We start from the raw sequence: 23,199 nt of genomic DNA on the forward strand, positions 1-23,199 counted from the left end.
AGTACCGGAGACTCTAAACACACCTGGCAATCGCATGGTTTGGCATGAATTTTTTTTCCCAGCACCGAAGACAAATGACCTTTGGAAAACACAGGCTCCTGAAAGTCAAACCATTCGGAAAGACACCCGGCACTTTACCTCTTCAAACTCCTCAGAACCCTAAGGTTGAGGAAAAGGAAATGGAGAATGAACCCAGCTCCGGGTGGTGATGGGCGAAAAAAACCCACCAATCACCAAAACGGGTTACGAAAAAGAAATCCCACACAGTAGAGACCGCTAGCCAAGGCTGCCACAAACGCCCCGCAAACCGTCTCTGCAGCCCTTCGAGTCTTTCCTGTCCGGACTTCCTCGGCTCCTGCCCCGGCTGCAGCCGCACTTCTCAGAGCCGCATCTCCGCCAACGGGGACCACGCACGGGGGAAAGAGACCGAACCCCGCGCCGCGCTGCGCGCGCGCGCCACTCACCCGAGCCGCGCCGCACCAGCGACGGCCGTGGGCTGGCCGGGATCCGGGATCCGCGAGGGCTGCCGGGGCTCCCGCCCCGAGGACGCGGACGTGCTCCTCACGCCTCTGCCGCCCCTGGCTGTCGCCTCAGAGCATCTTCTGCTGCGGACCCCCCGGTGAACGCGAGCGGCGGCGAGGGCCAGGAGGGAGCGCGCTGGCGAGGGTGGGAGAGGCGTCCGATCCCCGCGAGCTCCAGGGGCCGGCGCGCTCCCCCCCAACTCTCCCCCCACCAGCCCCGCCGCGCGCCCCCGCCCCCCTGCCGCGCGCCCTCGCTCGCTCTCCGGTTTTTCGCGGCGCGCGCTAGCGCGGGTGGCAGCGCATCCTCACCCCCCCCTCCCCATCCACCGCCCGGCGGCGTCTCCAGGCAGCGGGAGGCGCTCTCCATTGTTCTGCGGCCGCGGAGGGCGGGGGCAGTGGGAGGTGTCTGTCCGCAGCGGGGCCACCCCGGGCTTACCTTTGCGTCCCGGCCGAGTGCGGGGCGCCTGTCCGCAGGGTGCCTAGCTGGACCGGCTGGCGCGCGCGGGGGGTGGGGGAGGCTTAGTGCTCCCGCTCGCCCGCGCTCCGCGCCCCTCGCATCCTCTGTTACTATGGATATCTCGCGCCTCCGCCGCCGCCCCCTCCTCGCGCTCGGAGAGACACCGCTGGGGCGGCAGCTCCACCGGCGCCCAGGTGACCAGCTAGGTTAGCGGCAGCAGGGGCGGCAAGAGCCACGGTTACTACCACTGTTACTGCCCTGGGGAGAGGGGTAGTGAACCGAGGGGGGCGAAGACGGGCTCTGCTCCTCCACCTCCACCCCACTCCGAGGCCACCCCAGCGTTTCCTCCCATTGACCAAGACGCTTTGAGTTTGCGCCGCAGAAGCCACCCGCAGTGTAAAACTCAACTTGTGTGGACTGGAGCCATCCTGTGCGACTTGGATTCCTGCGGCACTCACAGGCATAACATTGGCCCAGTAGAGCAAAGGGTCTCAGTGAAGATTTGATAAGGCTCAAATAATCACCTCCACCCTGGCTTCCACCAAACAGTTGCACTACTACCAACAGTTGCAGAAATTTTACTCTGGCTAAGGCTTGTTTTCACAATCACGCCAAATTTAAAAGGAAGTGCTGATCTTAAAACAAGGCGTTTGTCCCATTTTGAAAATCCTAGTATGTTTTCTTTAAAGTGAATAAATAGGAATAATTTTTGTCTTAGTCTGTACAATGTCATAACGGTTTCATGAGCACATCTGCCCACCCGCGCGTCTCCGTTCTCAGATTCTTCCACGTTGAACCTGCAAGTGTTAAGTGGCCCACTTTGTTTCCTACGAAGCCATAGATTCTCACTGAGAATAGTCGTGGTCTCAAAACACCTCAGGGTCTGTGTAAAGATTGAAACGAAATGTTTAAGGAAATGGCTAACATTATGAATCCCTCACAGTGCCTGTGCAAGACAATTCACTCCCCCCCCCCCCCAACTTTACCTGTGAGCGTGTATTGCCTTTAAGCTAAGGCAGACAGAGGTTCTGGTCAGCTGCAAAAACTTGGGAACCGAAATACACACACTAATTGTTTCTTGTAGGAAGTAAGGTTTACTGAGCAACTTTTTGCTGGGGGCTGTGCATTACCTCATTTCCTCCTCAGAACCCTGTGGCTAAGTTTCACCTTTACTCTCTCTTTGCACATGAAAAAGTCTCAAAAGAGAGATGCCACGAGAACATCTTCAGAAACGAGAAGCACCTGTTCACTTTTTGTCCATTGCCCCGTCCACTACCTGCTTTTGTGGGATTCACACAATTCCCAGGGCTTTCTGCTAGCAAGAAGCAGGCCCAGGACATAAAGCCGGGCCTACATGACTTGTGAAGTATAGACATCTCAATGTATGAAATTTACATTAACATTCTCAACTACACCAGGAAAGAAATAAACCCTGAAACACAACCTCCCACCCCCACACACTGGGGAGTGAAGACAGATCCTATACATGCAGGCAAGCCCTGTACGGCTTAGTTGCATCGCCAGTCCGAAACCTTTTGTTTCTACATCTTACACAGGCAAAGAATCGGACTGGATGTTGTCTGTACGCTAATGGGGGTGACCTGTCCTCTTTTGGGAGGAGGAGGGAGATGTTTGGGATAGTTCTTTTTGAGACTAGCAAGCTTTCCGTGGCTTTGAAGATGGGTCGTATGGTTCAGTACTTCATTCTCGAGCTCAGAGACACCGTGTGCTGAGGCAAAACTGTCTCCTTGGTTTTACAGTCACAAAAACACCAGAGGAATACTGTTTCCTGGAGTGTTGCTCTCTTGTGGATAATATTTTCAGGTTCCTGATGCAGGGCAACACAGAGATGTCTTGGCTGGGAATGAACTGCAGGCTGTTAGGCGGGATGCGAACTATTTCTTTCTCCTGCGTTGAGTGCACTGCACTCTGGAAACATTGGGGACCTCTAGGTCATCATACGACTGCTCCATCTCTAGACAGCGAATGGGAACTTAATTCCCTGTCAGCTTTTGTGCCAGCGGGTGGAAACAGCTCTGAAAGGCAGCCCTGTGGGAAAGTTGCTGTCCATGGTGGCCATTGGTCCCATTCAGCTGAACTAGAGAATTCACACCCTGATGCTAAATGTCTGGGAATAAACTTCAACATGGTACTAATGGAACCTTGGAAGAACCTCCAGGTGTGCACACTAAAAGACAGAGGTATTGGGTGGGTGGGGGGAGGGTTGGAGATGGCTCAGCTGAGAGTTGCTCTTGCAGAATACAAAGGTTTGCCTCCCAACACACACACACGCAAACGCACACACACACACACACACACACACACACACACACACACACAGCACCTCACAGCTATATGTAACTCCACTTCCAAGGGACTTGATGCACACTTCCGGACTTAGGCGTGCATGTGGGGCATAGATGTACATTCAGACAAAGTGCTCATGCATATCATATGCAAATAAAATATAAATATAAATGCCAGCGTAATTCCCCACTACTTGAGGGAACATATTAAATAATCTACAGAGGAAAAGACGTTTTGCTGTGAACTCAGATATTCCAGGAAAGGTTCAAGATGTGAGACCTAGTTCCCAAAGCCTTTATATTATAGACAAGGAACTTGATTCCTAAAGGGGCTAAGTCATTTGACTAAGGGGCCATCCTTATTGGAGGCAGGACAAAGTGACAGATCCTTGCTACTTGTCCAGAAACTTGTCACAGTATTGTGGCCCTCCAGAAAACTCAGTGTCAGAATTCTTTTAATTCTTTTCCTTTTCTCTTGTAATTATTGTTTCTTCTGCTAAAAAGTCATTCAAGTTCTCATTTTAAATTTGGAGACCATAAAGTCTTATGTTTCTTATCTTTAAGGTACTCTAGTCATATCTTGAAATTTGCAGGCAAATGGATGGATCTAGAAAATATCATATTGAGTGAGATAACCCAGACCAAGAAGGACAAATATAATATGTACTCACTAATAAGTGGCTTTTAGACATAAAGAAAAACCAGCCTACAATTCACAACACCAGAGAACCTAGACAACAAAGAGGACCCCAAGAAAGACATACATGAATCTAATGTTCATGGGATGTAGAAAAAGACAAGATCTCCTGAGTAATTGGGAGCGGGAATTACAGGAGAAGGTAGAAGGGGAGAAGGGAGGGAGGGGAGTGTAGAAAAATATATAGCTCAATAAAAGCAATAAAAAATAAAGTACACATATAAAAATAAATTTTAAAATAAAAACACTCCAGTCATTTTAAATAATATAGTGTTTCTTGCAAAATGATACAATTTAGAAAGAAAAAAAATCCCAACTCTTCACGATGCCAACACTTAGCTCCAGAAAAAAGGAGAGCACTCGTTTCAATCAGGAATGCAACCTTCTCAACAGTAACTGAGTATTTAAGGACAATCATCTTCTATGGGACAGACTAAATTAGAGATACTAGCTTCTTTAATTCTTCCTTTGCATTAAAAACCAAAAGTAACCAGAGGATTGATTGATGATCCTAAAGATGGTGGCGACTTTCCCGAGAAGCGTGTCAAAGATTGAGATGAGGCGCCTTGGTAAACATTTAGATGAACACGGTCTAATACCTTGCCTGTTTGGTGGTAGCATACTGCATGGTTTGGCTCCTAAACGTGGAATTATATCTATGGATTCAAGTCATGGGTACACCACCTAAAAGTTCTATGATCTTACACACTCCGCCTAACGCTTCTGAGTCTTGCCATTCCAATTTGTAAGATGAATGTGGTGATAATGGGAGCCACCTCTGAGAGTGGTGGTTAGGAGGTAAGGGAAGTAATTGTATGTAATGGTCTTTTTGGTGTAGGAACTTGCCTGGCTGAACGTTCCCAGGCATCCAGACACTAACATAGGCATTGAAAAGGTGTTTTGTAGATGTAATTAAAGTCCATTGACCTCAAGGAGATTGGCTTAAATGATCTGGTTCAGTCAGAATTCGAAAAGCAGAGCTGAGGGTTCCCTGAAGAAGAATGTAGTTGGAACCTGCTCCCAAGAGTTCAGCCCACACGTCCGAACAGACTTCAGATTTACCTGGGGAGACCCCCCTCACATAAGCTGATCTTTTCCAATACATCTCTTAGAACATGTATCCTACTGGGTTGCTCCTCTGAATGAACCCTGACTGAGACACCATGCATGATAAAACAGTCACAATAGGGTTTGTAATATACCTGGAAAAGTTGGCTTAATTAAAAATTAAAAAAATACTAAACGCCTCTTACAGTACTGAGATTGCTGCTTGATTTTACAAAAAGAGTTCTGAGGATCTGGGGAGATGGTTCAATGGTTAAGAGCCCTAGCTGCTCTTGCTGAGGACCTAGGCTTGATTCCCAGCATCCATAGCTCACAACCACCTGTAACTCCAGCTCCAGGGGGTCTCATGTCCTTTTCTGGCCTCTGTGGGCACGGTATGCAGGTGGTGCACAGAAGTACAAGCTGGCAAAACACCAGTATACATAAAAGTAGATAAACCTTGAAAAACCTTTGGATAGAATAGGGGCAATTATCTATTCGTGTGAATGACAGTTAGCCCAATCAGAAATGGATTTAACGTTTTAGTAAAATATCCAGGACATGGAAAAAGTGCTGGTAGTGTTGAGAGCCCATCTGGAACTACGTCAGGAGAGTTTTCCAAGTAGAGGGCGAGCTTCCTGAGGGAGGAAGATAATGAACACAAAGGCAGCTTCTCCTCTCCCAACACCGCCTGGATACAAGGGGATTGGTTTCCATGAATCAAGTATGGAATTCTGTGAACTAACACAGACTCAGGCATGACTTAATCTTCAACCAACTACGATTACGTGCCTAGGAGAATGGCTTCAAGGTCTTGTCGAAAGACATGCCCACCAGTAGGTATTGCAGTAAAAATATTTCTTATCTCAATGCTAGCTTATCCTTGTATTCTACATTTCTGTGTCTTGGAATTTTTTTTTTGTCATTTGTTTTGAGCAATCTTAAAGAAGGGAACATACTTTCAGAATATCACTGGAAAACATGCAAGATACAAATGTATATATTCAGAACAGCATCTGTCCTTCAGAATTATCATGTAGAGTCTGCAAAACAAGCCTGGAAATGCATCAGATAAGCAAACAAACATTACAGAGGTGGTCTCAGAAATGCCACTAAAAAGTGAGAAAGCCACAAGAAAGCCTGCTCCGTTCAACCTTTTAGCACAGCCCAAAGCCAAAGTGTCAGTTTTACAAGTGTGTGTTTTTAACGGTGTGTGTGCACGCATGTGCTTTTCTGTGCATGAAGTACAGAGTGCTGTCCCAGGATTCTTAATACCCCGTTAGTGATTTTTTCTAAGATAGTGATTAAAAATACTTTTTACTGTTTTACTCATGCCTATGATTCAAATGATGAGGTGGCTGTTCAGTGATGGGAAGTTAAATTACAGAGGGACTCTAGTCTTGTGGAACACTTTCTTTGGGTCATTACAGTTTGTGGATTTCAGTTAACATGTAACTTTCCTTAGGAATAATTTTTTATTTCTTTTCCTCTGAATTGGCAAAGGAAGTACCTTTTTGCTGACATAGTAAGGTTTCTTCCATTAACATTGCATTTATCATATTAAATTATGATTTCAGTTATAAATATCATCGTAAGAAGGTGTGGTGGATGGTGCCTTGCTTACGTGGCCTTGTATGTATGGACAGAACTTTTGATAAATGGGCATTAAGAAATTTACAGAGCCGGGCAGTGGTGGCGCATGCCTTTAATCTCAGCACTCGGGAGACAGAGGCAGGCGGATCTCTGTGAGTTCGAGGCCAGCCTGGTCTACAAGAGCTAGTTCCAGGAACTAGTTCCTAGTTCCAAGAGCTAGGCTCCAAAGCTACAGAGAAACCCTGTCTCAAAAAATAAGCAAAACAAACAAGAAATTTACTGAGCAAGTGAAAGAAAGCTTAAGACATGATGAATTCTAGTTGCTATCCAACTAGAAACAAGGAGAAATCAGACAACATAAACCTGGGGCTCAGAAGAGAGATACAAATCTACTGTCACCCGAGTCTTGGTAGCTGGAAGGCCTGGGAGTGGATTTTCATCAACCACAGTTACTTGTAGAATAAGGTCAGGAAATGTCTGAGGTCAGAACTCTGGACAGCGACCACGCTGCCCATCTTTTATTGAGGGAGAAAAACCCTAGTAAACGAGAAAAGTGGTGGGAAATCCCACCCACAAATCTTTTCAACACTGTGGATACATTTTCAGCAGACAGATTTCCAGAACTACGCCACTGCAGAGATAAGCGTACAATCAATATGGATTTAGAATTTCCGCACTGTGGAGTTTTACCTCCCAGTACATAGGAAGCAGGGCTTGGGATTTTGAAAGGAAAAAAAAAAGAGAGAGAGATATGTTTTGATAGAGGGCACGGGATAGAAATAAGAGGACATGAAGGAGACACAAAGAGAAAGGGGGCAGGGAGAAACTGCATTGAGGGCGCAGTGGAATGAGGGGTTCAGGAGAGTCTGGCATTGGGAAAGAAAGGCTTTGGTGCTGAACAATCCTATGTGGTTTTCAGTGGTGTCTGCCCACCGCAGAAGCAGCACTGTGCTTTCTTGATTGTGAGGTTTGTTTAGGAGTAATGAGACAGATAAAGATATAGCCTGACTCCTGCTCTCAATAGATTTTTGTTATTTTTATTGCCCTATCATGCTTTCATTGTGATAATAATAAAAGGGAAATCCCTTTGTTTAGACGGCAATTTGAAGACGATGTACAGACCTGCCTATTAACTGTAGTGTAGTTACAGATCTGACTGCCAAGCTGAGATGAGCCAGCCGGAGCAGAAGAGACTGAACACTTTTTCCTGAAGGCAAGCAGGCTTGGAATCCAGGGGGAATGAATGTAGACACTGAGGCCCATCTGCTGGAAATGTTCTGCCCCAGTCTCCTGAATTAAGACCTAGGGACTTTTTTTTTGTTAACTATATCCAGGGCCAGAGCCATATGCAGCTTCACTGAGCCATAGCTAAGCCCTCTGCTGGCACTCATTGCTTACCACCAACCCCTAGGACTTAGTTTCAGCTGTAAAACACAGGTGGTAAGCACCTCACCTTTTAAACACCTTTAACAGACAAGGCAGCCATGGGCAACAGATGCAGCTACTTCCAGGGCTGGCAGCGAGACATTTCTGGTAAACGCTTTCACTAAGTGACCACCGTACACCCCAATTTCCCCAGGATGTCCCTCGTTAAATGGGTCAGACCACACAGTTTAAGGCACAGCAGAGACCCATACCGGGAATTCCCAAGGATGGAACACGATATGAAAAGGTCCCGCAGTCTTGGCTCCGTGTTCCTGGGAAGCTTGATTGTCTCTCTATGAGCAATTGCTTACCCTTCATGCACCCTCAGCTTCTGCATCTATAAAATAATGGCGATCAATCTTTAAGGGTGTTGCTCAAGGCTGAAATGAGCGTGCTCCTGTGACACCCCAACACCACACCGACAGCACAAATTACCCATCCAGAGAAGGAATTCATCCTGGTATTTATTCATGAGCCTTCAGAATCGTGAAGCCCCTCTACTTTATCCCCAGAACTCAACAACCGAGCTCACCCCCAGCACCTTCCCTCAGCTTATCAGCTGAGCCAGTGAGAAGGTGTGCAAGCACCCTGAAAGTCTCTGCACTGAAGACACATAACAAAATCTCAGGTTTCTTTTCTCACTGGGATTTGGTAGGGGGATAAAGCAGTTTTAAAGATTTTTGGTGATTGTATACAATATTGTAATTATCTAATGGTGAATATTAAATATATTAAAATATGTTAGAAGAACAAAGGAAAGGAGAGTTACAAAACAAACATCAATAGCAATAGATCTGATGCCCGGAGTGGATCTCTGATCCATCGCCAGGTGAGGCTTCCATCATTTGTGTACAGTGGTTCATCTGGGGAGGGACAGGACAGGGACTCTTCTGGCCCCATTGAGAAAGAGGATCCCTCCTTCCACTGGGTTTTCTGAGTTGATGGACGTGGCATTGCCAGGATATTGTTGACGACAATGTTGGAGTGTCTACCTTTGGGTGAAGCTGGTGCAGAATCAAGAAGAAACAAAGACACCAAGTGAGAGGCTAGGTGTGGTGGTGCAAGGCCATGACTCCAGAACTGGGGAAAACGAGGAAGGAGAATCACAAATTCCAGGCATTAGATTCAATCTTAGAGACTAATCCATCACTGGGCGGTGGTGGCGCACGCCTTTAATCCCAGCACTCGGGAGGCAGAGGCAGGCGGATCTCTGTGAGTTCGAGACCAGCCTGGTCTACAGAGCTAGTTCCAGGACAGGCTCCAAAGCCACAGAGAAACCCTGTCTCGAAAAACAAAAACAACAACAACAACAACAACAAAAAAAGAAGCTAATCCATCACAAACATACACACAAAAAAGGAGAAGGGGGTGAGGACCTGGAGAGATGGTTTGATCAGAAAAGTAGGTTGTGGAATATTATTTGAAGATGTGTTACATTCCCCATGGGAAGAGGAAATAGATAAGAACTCCAGAGAAAATTGTGAGCATGGGGGGGGGGGGATAAGGGGAGGGAGGAGCAATAATATGAACAAAGGGGTCAAGACCATGATTGGGATATCCATAGAAACAGCTGACTTAAGCTAGTGGGCGCTCACTGACTCTGGACTGACAGCGGGGAACTGCATAGGACAACACTGAACGTGGCTGACAGTTGTGTGGCTAGACCATTTGTGGGTTCACTGGCAGTGGGACCAGGATTTATCCCTAGTGCTTCAACTGACTTTTTGGAACCCATTCCCTTTGGAGAGATACCTTGCTCAGCCTAGATATAAGGGGGGAGGGACTCGGTCCTGCCTCAAAGTGATGCGCTAAACCTGGTTGATCCCCCCCATGGGAAGCCTTACCCTCTCTGAGGAGGGGATGGAAGGTGGGGTGGGTGGAAGGTGGAGAGAGCGGAAGGAGGGGAGGGAGCGGGAACTGGGACTGGCACGTTAAAGGAGAAAAGAGTGTCTGAAAAATAAATTTTTAAAAATCTGGCTAGAAACAACCCAAGATAGGGCCAGGCATTTATAAGAAAGAATAAGCCTCTGTGTGTGTACTTACTTGGGAGGTGGGTGGTGGGTCCCCCGAAGGGCCGAGATCAAAGCATAAAAAGTGAAAAACAAACTAACAAACAAACCAAAGTGCTTGCCCAAGCAAGCATGAGAACTTGAATTCAGATGTCTAAAACCAATGTAAAAGCCTGGTGTGACAGTGTGTGCCTGCAGCCCCAGTACTAGGGAGCTAGACAGTCCTTGGGGGCTGTCTAGCTGAATCAACGAGCTTCAGATTCAGTGAAAAACACTCAAAACACAGCACAGCAAGAGATAGATGAGGCATCCAGTTGGCATCTGTGGGTGAGCCCCACCCTCACCCCATATGGGATGGAGAGACTAAGGGATTCCAGTGAGAGGTTTTGGGGCTCAGGGTGTGGCGATGCTGAGAACATCCAGACATTACCCCTTATAAGAACTCGAAACATTCTCATCTTGCTTGAGCCATTTTAAGTAAGGTTTCTGGCACGGGAAGTGTCCTGCCTGAGTTGGAAGGAAACTTAAATACAAGTATGACAATCTTCTCCGGTTGCCAGGGAGTCTTCTCTTCAATTTCTAACAAGGTACACAGCCAAAGCTTGGATTCTTCCAGCAAAGGAGAGCTCATTACCAGCTGGAGAAACCTAGTATGTTTTTTTTTTCTTTTTCTGGCTTTCACCACAACAAATTTGTGTACTGAGTGAATGTTTCCTCACTAAAGTTACCACTTGTTACATATACGTCCTGGGCTGTAATAACAAGCATACTTCATTTAATTTTCAAAAGTCACCTGAAGACACAAATACTAATTTGGAAGCCACCGCAGGAACTGTTACTCAGCTCCGGGCCCACTTACCAGGTCTACTACTGGGCAGATCTCTCCACAACACGGCCGTAATGATCCCTGGCAATGCTGGCTCACCAGTGCAGAAAATGCTGAGCAAAGTGTCCTCCTCTTCCTTAGTAGTTCCTGAAGAATCCCTGTTCTCACCCTCCCTGAATGAAGCACTGTGGATGAGTGGTGGAGCCCTCTGGTTTGCTGGTGGATCATAGATCCACTCCGTGGTGAGCTTTTGAGGGAATATCAGGGGCTGAAGCAAGGACTATGGCTTTTTGCCTTCTCTTTATAAGGTGAGGATGGACTCATGTAGATAGAGGTGCATACGAGTGACTGGATGGCAGGTACGAGCTAGAGGGGGAAGGGATGCTTTCAGAACCCTAGAAATTGAACCGCGTGGAGCAGAAATGGTGAGAAACAATGTGAGCAGGTAAAGATGAATGTTCAGGTTACCCCAAGAAGTCTGCTAAGTTGAAAGTTAGGGTCAGTCATTCCAAGGTCACCTGGTAGCTCTCTATACGCCATTAAGAATTATACTGAATTTCATTCAATATGAGGAAACCATCAAGAACAGAATCTTATGCACAGCAGAAGAAATACTTTAAAAGGTAAGTTTTTGCGGGATCTTTCAGTCCCAGACCTCATCAGGATAATACGTTTGTGGTCAGCCCCACAACTGTCTTCACGCATTTACCTCCTTCCTGTACCCCAGGAAGCAGAGGAAAGAGCAGAAAACTCAGCTCGGTTCTCCCAAGCCACAGCTCCAGGATGCACAGGGCAGTGAGTACCGGCCGAAGATGTTCCCGGTGTGGGAAGGAGGTACACAGGGAAGGAACACGCCTCTTGGGTACCTGATGTGTACCAGGCCCTTCCTTCATGTGCCTTGCTCCAGTAATTCTACAGAACCTTGCCATGATTTTACTACCGCCTCTTCCCCGATGAAGAAGTTGTGGGGGACCTGAGAACGTAGGCAGTCTTTCTAAGATCAAGCAGTATACTAATTATTCCCCCCGAACAGTCAGTGGTCATGGCAGTCCCTCCTTGTCTACTGGGGAGTACACTCCGAACACCAGTGGATGCCTGGAATCAAAGCTAACACCAGCCCCATACGAATGGTTTGCTCTTCTACATACGTGAATTTATTAACTGAGCACAGCAAGAGGTGAAAAACAATAACAGTAAAGAACGCTGCAATGAAAAGTTATTTTAAACCCACTGATTGCTTATTTACGGAGTCTTCCACTTAATATATCTGGGACGCAGCTGATTGAAGGTAACTGTAACCACGAGAGAGGAGCTACTGTAGGAGATTCCCCTCCCAATTCACAACACACAAGTGTGCAGCCCATCTCTGAAATAATCTGTCAAGTTGGAGTCTTAATGTTGCTATTATATAGGTGAGGAAATTGTGCCCTAATGATGTCACTGACTCAAGGTCACACTAGGGAACCAGAAGCAGAGAGAGAGAGAGAGAGAGAGAGAGAGAGAGAGAGAGAGAGAGAGAGAGAGAGAACGAACATGCACCAGTTCCCAGTGTCATGTGTTTTCCCATAACTCCTGCCTGGGGCAAAGTGTTAAAAGCTAGTCTTCTCCCAAGCAAGGACTGTATTAGCGTGGCTGTAAAACATCCCTTCCCTCGAACCATGCCCCATACTTGGTGATGGCTGGTGTTATTCAGTCATTGTGCCACAGCAGAGAGACTCCAGAGAAAAAGTAAAACACGGATCTATATACATGGAGTTCCTAACTGTAGGTGGAAAGGGTGATCCTTAAGGGACCCCAGCCCCTTCCTACTGCACCCCAGGGTGTGGTCTGCCATTCAGGGTAGAATGGATTTAATCTCTTAGGCACATGCGCGCGCGCGCGCGCGCACACACACACACACACACACACACACACACACACACACACACACAGGGTCTCTGGAGAAAAAGAGCCTGGGGCTCTTTAGGACAATGAGGACTCTCTGGGTTGAAGTAATGAGGGAAGCCCATTAACTCTTTCAGGCCATTAGGCTATCATTTGGTAAATTACTACTTCCCTCTAAATGGTTCCTAGTGGGTATGGAGGGCGAGCGTGTCCTAATTTGCCTCTTCCATCTCTCCGCTGCGTTCTCCAATTATGACAGAGCACCAGAAGATGTTTAATAACGGCTTTCTTCTGGATCCCTGAACACACTTACGTATACGAAAAACCCGCTGCTCTACGGAAATGTGCGCCCTCAACCCTACATGTGAGGGGAAAGGGGCTGCAGGCTTCATCTGAGCAGTGGTCAGGGTGTCTCCTGCCTTAACCTTCTGGCATATGTATGATAAAAAAACCTTTTCTAATTGGGGCGGGCCAAGAGGCAGGTCTGTCTGTCTGTCTCTCTCCCTCCCTTTCCCCCTCTCTCTCAGAAGGAAAGAAGAGACAGTTCTGGTCTGAGAAGTCAGCGCCTCCCCCGTGTGCACTCCATGGGAGATGCATTTGAAGGGCAGGATGCTCCCGTCAGACCGGCTTCACCCTGTCACTCGAATGCCTGAGCGCCGTCAGTGCACTGAACTGAGAACAATCCCCTCCCTGGTGCAGAGCTGGAAGTGTTGGCACTGTCCTTTGCGCTCATAAATCTGGGGCCGCTAAGTAAAAGCCCTATAACCGTGCGAGGGCCCAATGTGATTACGTATCAACGGTTATACCCATAATACTTTGCGTTTACACAGCAGTCAGAGATTTGGAAGCCTTTGCATATTGGTTATTTTAAGAATTTGTTTTACCCCCCCTTTATTGAAATATAATTGGTAAATGAAACTTGTCAGGGTGTGTATTATGAATGAATGTATGAAATGACTTCCACAAACAAACAAATCCATCACCCTGCATGGGTTTTCTTTCCTTGCCTCTTCCTCTGTATATATTGAGAATATTTAAGACCCTTAGTGAATTTCAACTACATGATACATTATTAATGAGTCATTATGCTGTATATATAATTATTAACAAGTTATTATGTGGTATATTAGGTCTCCAAATTTGTTCACTTTTTTTTTCTGTACATGTGTTGTGTGTGTGTGGCATATGGACAGACGTGTATGCAGGTGCGCATGCCTATGTGTTTGCCTGCAGCGGCCAGAGGAAGATATCAGGAATCCTCTATTATTCCCCACCTTAGTTTTTGACACAAGGTCTATCCTTGAACTGGAAGCTCCTGTTCCAATGGCTGGCCTTCAAGATCCTGGGATCCATCTGTCTCCAACCCCCCAATGCTGGGACTACAGGCATTCACAGTGATGAATGATTTTTTTTTTATATGGGTCCCAGGGATTTGAACTCTGGGCTCCTTGCTTTACAGCAGCAAGCACTGTTACCCACTGAGCCATTTCCCAGACCCCTTACACCATCAACGCTGTCTCTTAGACCAACCTCTGATTTGAGGATTTATTGTTGTTAAGGTTGGCTCTCTGGCTATGTTCCAGGATTATCTCCGAGGGCCTGCCATGGCTGGTTTTGCTTGTCAGCATGATAGCATAGAGAATCACCCAGGAGACACACCTCTGGGCGCTTCTGGGAGGATGTTCCCAGAGATTAACTGGGGATGGCAGGGAGGCCTGCTCTCAGAGAGGTCTGAGGAAAAGTCGGTGTGGACTGCTGCCTTGCTCTCTTCTCCCCGAGTTGTCCGTCACTGAGGATGCCATCCTCCGCTGCCATTGGACCCCGGCTTCTTTGGCCTTCCTATGTGGACTCCACGCTAGCATTTTCTTCAGGGAACTCCCAGGCTCTCAGCACTGGACTGAAACTGCTGAAGCGTTCCCAAAGGGCTCTGTCTTTTCGGAGAACAGGCAGCTGTTGCTGGCCTCCTTCGACCTTATCACGCAAGCCAATAAAGGCCCTTGTTTATATTATATACACATCCAATCCGTTCTGTTCCTCCGGAGAACCCTGCCTGACACAGGGCCTGGTGTTTAGATGAAGGCTCTGAAGCTATGACCCATTTATTCTGGATCACTTCGACTTTGAATTAGTCTTTTGTACGTGAAGCCTGTTGGGACATGGGGCCACCTGCTGGCGCTTGGAGTCTCAAGTCGCGATGCCCCTGTGGTCCAGGGATGAAGTTCCAGTTACCGGTTCTCTACCCTCGCACAGCCTCTTCTCTCTAGCTTGTCCCACAACCACTGCTACTCCTTGCTTGGGTAGCATTATTTGGCATTAACAGGAGTTGGCCTGCATTCAATCCTTTTCCTTCTTCTTCCCCCACTGCTGGTACACAAAGGAGCTTTCCATGGAGGGATCCTCACCCCGTGGCTTCTTGGGTTTTCTCCCTAGGCAACTCTGTACAGATCTCTCACCCATTCTATAGGTCAGCATCCCCGAGAAGCAGCATTTGTCTACAGCAGGTCAGAGAGACAAAGGTGTGGGGAGGGGAAACTGGCTCTCTTGCCCCCCATGCCTTCACTGGACTTTGTGAACTATACAGCAAGCGCTATGGTTGACATTCATTAAGTTGTCTGCACGAAACAGACGGGACAGGGATGATGCTGGGGCTAGGTTTGTTTCTGCTATTATCATTCCCAGAGGAAGCGGCCATTGCCGTCTATGAGACTCGTGCTAGGAACAGCTCGCAATCCGTTGTCCTGTAATCCTAACGGCAAATATTCAAGGCAGGGTTTGTTCGCAGAGGTGGCTCCCTAGTGGCCCGGCGTTTCTGTTTCCTCATCTACAAAATTGGCAGAATAATGCATGCTCACAGAGACAGTGTGCGGATGAAATGTCACGGTGTGTGCATCGAGAGCTTTGCCCGCCTGTCCTATTCCATTGCTGTCTTTGTTTGGAGAAATACTCCAAACACCGATGGGAGGTGGGGTGACATCTCACGGTGACAGTGGACTGTGCACATCTGATGTGATGTTTGCATTGTTCCAAGAGGAAGGGGGCATCAGTGAGGGCAAGGTCTTCCTGGGGGGCAGAGGAAAGATAGTAATGGCAATGTAGTCTTTGGTGAAGGGAAGTTATGAATGGAGCTTTCCATGAGCCGCTCGCATGGAGTTTACGTTGAACCCTCTCTAGCCGGCCACCCTCAGGAAACCTTCAGTCAAGACGAAGAAGCTGACTGCAGCTCGGGTGTGTGATCAGGTTACCACAGGGGAAAGAAGGCTGAGATTCACATCCATTGTTGGCATGAACTGAAGGATGCGCGCGGAGCTAACGCTGAGTCAGAATCTCACCCCTGGACCACTTCTTCTCAGTGGTCTCTGCATTTAGGGGATCGGGGAGGTACTTGACAGTGGTTTCTACTCCTTTACAAGCCCCTCCACCAGGCTCAAAACACAGCAGACACTGAAGTGTTGGTGCTGACCAGTATGGGCAGTACAGTGCATGCCGACGAAAAGAAACGAACACAGTGTTATGCCGTCGTTTTGAGGACCCTGTGATGCTTATTGATCTAGGAAGCTCCAAGAGGCTAAGAAACTTGGCTGGTATCTACTGAGATAGCTAAATCATGGGACAAACCTGCTCTCAACACAGACTGCTTCCTAGTCATGCAGCCTCCAGGAGCATGTTTTATTGAATTTTGCTATGACCTGTAGATGTGTGCTTTAAAATGCCACCAAAATAACAAAGTGGAAACGAAGCGTTTGTGTGCCATCCTCCAGAGCAAAGAGTAGAGATGCGGAAGGAAGAGTAGACCCTGAAGCAAGGTCTACACAGCCCAGCCCAGCCCACCCGCACCTCAGGTGACCGCGGAACTGTATTTGTATTAATCGCTGGACTGTAATGGCACCAGAAGCGGAAAGTGTGCCAGGAAGCTGCAGCCCGCTGCTCAAGAAAAAGCTGTCTCCAACGTGTCTGGGAGCGCGGTTCTGGCTTCAGCCAAGTCAAGTTCAAAGGAGCGCATGAATAATTGGCTGTGGCTACCCTTTAAGCGGGTGCCAGCTCGCTCTGTTCAGGTTGATACATCTCCAGACCTCGGGGAGCCGCGAATCAGCTGCCAGCAGCCAGCGGTCTTGCGAGCATGCGTAACCAGACCAGGTGCTGATCCATCAAGCTAATTAGCAGCCTGTGGGCCACAGTTAGCTGGAGAGGTAGCGGCTTTTAACTCTTTTCCCGACAGACCCTGTGTGTTCTGAACAATGTTCTGTCAGGAGACACACAAAGAAGAAAGTACGTAGGATTCAAAAGGAGGGAGGACCAGGAGGAGGCACATGTTTTTTTTTTTTAAGTGAGACGGGCGGGCCAAAGAAGTAAAATGGACGCATGTGTGCACACGTGACATTTGGTAATACTTCACTTTCCTTACAACACTGGCCCTACTACAGAACAGGCAGTCAGTAGCTCTTCATTCTCACTGATAATGATATGGTGATATTTAAAACAATAATAAGCAAGAGAAAATGGGACAGAAACACAAAGGAGTAAGAGATCTCGCTTGGTGGTACCTAACATGAATTCGGTCATCTGGCTCCCCAAAGAGCAGAGGCACCGGAGTCAGCTTCCACCGCAAACAGGAGATGTGTTGAGAGTTCAGAAAATGGAAGGCTGACTTTAACTCGTTCAGGAAGCAGATGGAATACACTAGAAAAAGTGTCACTGTGAATTGCCCAGATGGATGACCCACTGCGTAGGTCAGCAGAGAGTCCAGAGGGTCTTAGGAGAGCTGGAGGGATGTTGTTAATAGTGCATTTAGAATTAGCTTTATTGTGATGAGAAAAAAGGTAAAACAGAATTCAGAATTCACAGTCAAGCCAACATGGCTCCAAATACACAGGAAGCATTTCACTGCCAATTTGTTCAATATTTATGACTTTAGGAGGTTTCGTTGATCGTAGATCCCTTTGGAACTGCTCTAGTCCATGATCTAGAAAACTGTGAGACAATGAAGTCACCCAGCCCTTGAGGTAGCCAACAGGAACATCTGAGAAAAATGGAAGGCAGGATGCTGGCGGCAGCCTTCAGACAGCGCTAACATTCACAGGGACGTCTGCATGGGCTCCGTGTCAGCATATGGAGAGCCCAGGAAGGGAGTCAACAGAAGCAGGGTTTCAGGGGCACCCTATCACCACCATCTGGAGATTAGCTCCACGGTAGATTTTTTTTTTTATAAAAGCTGTGGTATCTTACTGATGAACTTTGTATCAATGACAAGATCCTAGCCAAGGTTCTCTAGAGCGACTTACTCCGCGACTGTTTGCTGCCTGATTCTAGGGTTAAAAATAGGTTTACGCTTTGCTGAGAAACCAGTGCCATTGTATTTGCAGAATTAAAGGAGGAAGGCGATAAGGTTGAGATGATTCCAACAGCGTCAGAGACCTAGAGAAAGCATTATAGAGCCGGAGGAGGTGACGATATACGGGTAGCAATGTCGATTCTATCCCTGAGAAATTAATCTACGTGTTGAGATCACCAGCATCAATCTTTCCCCAAATATTTACTAAGTGAAATCTTATTGAGTGGTTCCTCAGGGAGAGCAGGGCTGGGAGCTGGATTCCTTTTGCTGTAAGAAATTACAGCACTACCTTGACTGTAATCAATCCGGAGACTGTGATCTTTTAAATGGACTATGGCAAGTGATTCGGGGTCAATAGACCACTGGACTCATGCCAGATGCTAATTCTGCAGAATACTTCCTGTATGCAACGCAGCTGAGGTACATCCAAGTCTGTTCTGTGACTGTCTGCTCTACCAAAAGCAGGATCCCCACATCTCCCCATCCCTGCAAACAGTCTGTGGTTTAGTCCGAGCTAACCCCTCGAGTGCTTCCTGAATAACTCATTTATTATTAGCACAAAGGAAGAACGACCACACCATACTTAGGGCCCTGTTCTAATCTACCTCTCTAGCCTCAACTCGGGGATTTCATCAGACCCTTTGCTCTGCCTGCAGGGAAGCCTTTAACTGGAAACCTTGTCTATGGGACTTTCTCTGCCTGGCCAACTGTCCTACCCTCTCCTGAAAGTGTTCCTTGACAACTGAATCGAACTCTGCCCTTGCATTGGTGCCAGGCAAATGCTCTATTAATTGCATCGCAGTTCTCACCGGGGCCCTGCGAAGCAGAGACTGTTTCAGTCTCTATTTTAGAAACAGAGACATCTGAAGACAGGGTGCTAAGACACTTATTTACAGCCACAGAGAAGGAGCAGAGCTGTGGCTACAAACCAGGGCAGCCTGGCTCCGGCACGTCGGCTCCTCTGAGCACAGGGACCCTAGGCTACCCCACAGTGGCCTGAGCACAGACCACCAGAGAACAGGCTGTCTCACACTACAGCCCTGTTGTGACCCTCCTCTTTCTGTGCTATCCAAAGCCAACCAATTGCATAGCGCTCATCTCAGGCACTGTTTCGCTCCAATGAAGCCTTCCTGATTTCACTGTGCCCCAGATTAGGGTGTGTGTGTGTCTGTCACGGTCCACACCAGACTTCCCAACACCAGAACACTTGTCAGAACACATGCTTGCTTGTCTGTCTGAACTCTTGGAAGACTCATCTGTTAGTATGCAGAGCAGTGTCTGACAACGGAGCCACCACTTAACAAACATTTGTCTGGACAATAGACGGCTTCTGTGGCGGCGACATTTTATTCTGTCGTGCTGGCTTCCAGCTTTTAAATATTTATTTTACTTTAATCTATGCGTGCCTGCATGTGTCTGTGTGGGTATGTGGGTGCCCTCAGGGGCCAGAAGAGGGTATCGGATCCCTGGAGCTGGCACCATGGGCTGACGTGTGAGTCCCTGACATGGGTGCCAGGAACTGAATTCTGGTCCTCTGCAAGAGCAACAAGTGCTCTTAACAGCTGAGCCATCTTTCGAGCTCCACGGCTTCTAACATCTGTAAGTAAATTAAGGATAAAAGGTCCGCCGAAATCCCAGGGGAATCCAAATGCTTAGCTCCAGTTCAGAAAGAAGCCAGGCTCTTGTTAGCTCATCTTTATCTCACTCCTCACAATTTGTTTCTATTTGTCTATTTTTTTTAAAATTTGAGCCCCTTTAGGCAGAGACTGCTTTATTTCTCCACATTCTGCGCTGTACTCAGTCACAGTGCCCCTTCACTGATTTGCAGCGTCAAGGCCTTTGGTATGAGATGTCCAATTCGGTACAGCCCACACTCCCTGGCCCTTCAGCAAGGCTCCCGGGTCTGTGCAGAGCAGTCTCCACTTTCCTCATTAACTTATCCCACTTAGACACACATTCCACTCTCTGACATCATCATCTTGTTGAGTCTAGTTCTTAGACTGACCCAACACCCTCAGGGCTCAGCACCATCTCTGTGGATTTCGTACATGATGCTGCAGTAGACGTGGGCTTCTAACCCAATGAAAGCAGTGGGCTTAGAAAGATACCAACGCAGAGGGGAAACGACACGCAGCAACACAAGGGGAGGCAGCCATCTATACGCCGAGGACAGAGCTCCCGAGGACCTAGCCTGCTGACACTTTGGTTTTAGACGTCTAACTTCTGAAACTGTGAGGATACATTCTGGTTGTTCTTTCACCGGTCTGTGGCACTTCGTTTGGGCATCCCTAGTAAATTGACACAGTGCTCCGAAATATTCCCAAGAAAAATGTATGGTTGAATAAACGGAGACTAATTTTCCCAGTGAACCCCAGTGATGGTTGAGAAACTTGCCAGAAACACAAAGTGGCGAATGAGCAGAAGCAAGCCTAAAATCCAGCTCCCTTCTTCTCCACCCGGCTCTCAGCAACCATGGTTTGCACGCACAGGGGTCCCCAGAGGCGCTGCCTTCCTATTGAACACCTCCACACAGTCACATATCCCTGACATTACTCGTGCATGTTTGCCGATTCTCGGATCTCTCAGAGGAAAGCCCCGTGGAAGGTTCTCCCATTATTCTGGAAGTAATGAAAGTTGTAGTCATAATATATAGGAAGAAAAGAATGATTCATCGCTGAGCCATCGAGCCACGGGGAGCAACCCATGGTTTAAAGCAGACGATCAGCAGAGATAAGTCAGGATGATGTCACAACGAAGTAGACAAATGCCCCTCTGTGGGCTGATCCAAAAGAACAGCGCAATTAAATCAGCTCACTCCTGAGCATCTTCTACATCTCTGAGTTGCTGCTCCCCATCTTGGCAGCCCTACTGAGGGTCGATAAAAGGGGTGACAGGAAGCAGCAGTCTACCAACATGCCCCACGTGGGAACAAGGGTTTTCAGAATACTACCTAGACAACGGACGTTATTTACGAAGACACGTTCTGGAAGGTTCACACATATTCAGACACCCACCCACTGAGTCAAGGCTAGAGTTTTCTTTTCAGAATGGAATTACAGAGCAACATGGGGCATGTGAGAGTAAAAACCATCGAGGCAGATTCTCAAAAGACTTCAAAATGTGACTGCATGGGCCACCAAATGTCAAAACAGGATTAGGGAGGCATGCATGCGGCTGGGTGAAACTCCCTTAGCTTCAGCCCGAGAAACGTCCTGCACCTCCCTGACCCTAAGTTTTAGCTTCTTCTTTAGAGCCCAGCACATCATCCTTCATTCAAGAGGTACAAGATCAGTGAGTGCTTGTGACTAGGTTTCTCTGCCACATGACATGTTTACACGCCATTATTATAGAAGTATCGGCACATGCTAAGTTACTCAGTCCTTACAACAGCTAAATTTAACTACTGTTGCTACCATTTTACAAAAAATAAGCCAACTAAGCCAAGTAAAGGAGGGAGAGGTGAAGCAGTTGTTCTCAGGGTCACACAGCTAACAAGGGCCTAACTGGGGCCTAAGAAGATCCAGGTGGTCATGACTGCAAAGGTTCAATTCCTGCTCTACAATAGGACATGTGATTCTCCCAAATCCCCCACACGAACTGGAGAGCCAGTGTCCCTACACGCCCAGCATTTCTGCCTCACAGTTTTAGCTAAAGGATGTCATTGGCCCTCAGTCACCAAGTGCTTTCAATTTCAGCTTAAGTGTCACCTGCGTGAAGCTAGGGGAAGAAACCAACACAAAATGTGACATTACAAGCTCGGAAGGCTGCTCTTTTGTTTGTCCTCTTAATTCACACATAGCGACTGTGTGCATTTATGGGGTTCAGTGTGGCATTTCAATACCCGTATAAACTGCAGACTGGTCAAACCACGATCACGGAGGTTTGTGTGTCCTGACCGTTTCTGTGTGGTTCCTGCCTCCAGAGCCTCTGTTTCTTCCTGAAGCACACAATAGACTGTTATAAACTACACAGTCACCCTGCGCTAAGGAACACCAGAACTCATTCCTCCTGTCACACGGTGGCTTTTTAAACAAATTTAGTATCAGCTGAGCTCATTTAATCGAATGGAGAGTCATTTATCCCGGCCAGTGAATCTCACAGTACCGAAGACGCCCCAGTGCCTGGTGAGCCGCGATGAACCCATGGCTGCCGATCACTCAGTGAGGGAAATACTGCATGAATGAAGAAGAAATGGGATTCGGGATAATACGGAGGGACGGGGGCAGAAACCAACCTTTGTCGAACAGCTACTTCATGCCAGACCCTCTCTAGGTGCCTGTTCTTCACCGTTCCCTTTAATGCTTACAGAAGCCCAACCATTCAATAAACACTTTCTGGCCAAGTGTGGTGGTGCATAACTATAATCCCAGCACCCAGGAAGCTGAGACAGTAGGAGCTCAACGAGTTCAAGGCCAGCCTGGGTTAAACAGTGAATCCCGGACTAGCCTGGGCTACGGAGTGAAACATTTGTTTTAAACGCAAGCCAACACTGTGGTCCCGGGTCCTCCGGGAGACACTGGAGTTTCGAAATGGAATGTATCGTGGTTCCTGAGCCTCTAAGCAAAGCAAAGTGAAATGAGGCGATAAAGAAAAACAGAGAAGCCATCCGATGTGGTACTTCGCTAAGAGAATGCACAGACAGGAACTGTGCTATAATTGCTAAGATGATACCTGCCGGGTCTGCAGCTCCTGCATACAGGACACCTGCGTTGTGCACCAGGCAACACCACCACCACTCACAGAGAGTCCCCGAGTCCCCTCACGGAGCTGGTTGTGACTCCACTACATGAGCGAGTCTTCCTCGTAGGAGGCTACATTTGACTAGAAGAAACATTGAACAATTGATTACAGGGGTGGGAACCAAGAAGGTGCTCAAAAAAAGAGAGCCGGAGTGGAATGAAGCGAGGCTAAGCGGACCACGCATGTGTGAACGGTACGCGGCAGCAGGAACTACAAGCGGATGAGCTACTGGAGGAAGCTAGATGGTTCAGGGAAGACAAGCTGCGGAATGAGAGGGTACTCAGTGTACCGCAGCTTATTTAAACCTGTCTCCCCGATGCTAGATCATTCCGATTTTCTGTATTAAAATGAATACCGTGAGGAATATC

At 47.6% G+C, this 23,199-nt stretch overlaps 1 protein-coding gene across 27 annotated transcripts in view; it reads right to left on the reverse strand.

The window, feature by feature from the left end:
* Anks1b (ankyrin repeat and sterile alpha motif domain containing 1B) overlaps positions 1–23,199 on the reverse strand; it is an 867,834-nt gene that overhangs the window by 136,416 nt on the left and 708,219 nt on the right. For 3 of the 27 annotated variants that reach the window (XM_075954287.1, XM_075954286.1, XM_075954285.1), the window contains exon 1: positions 465–578. The exons of 23 other annotated variants lie outside the window; for them this stretch is intronic. The gene's annotated coding sequence lies outside the window, so the exon portion shown is untranslated. Of the gene's footprint in view, positions 1–138; positions 276–464; positions 579–23,199 lie in introns of those variants that run through there. One more of the 27 variants, XM_075954283.1, reaches the window with a different exon arrangement.

This window comes from Microtus pennsylvanicus, chromosome 20, assembly GCF_037038515.1.
Source record: "Microtus pennsylvanicus isolate mMicPen1 chromosome 20, mMicPen1.hap1, whole genome shotgun sequence".
NCBI lineage: Eukaryota > Metazoa > Chordata > Mammalia > Rodentia > Cricetidae > Microtus > Microtus pennsylvanicus.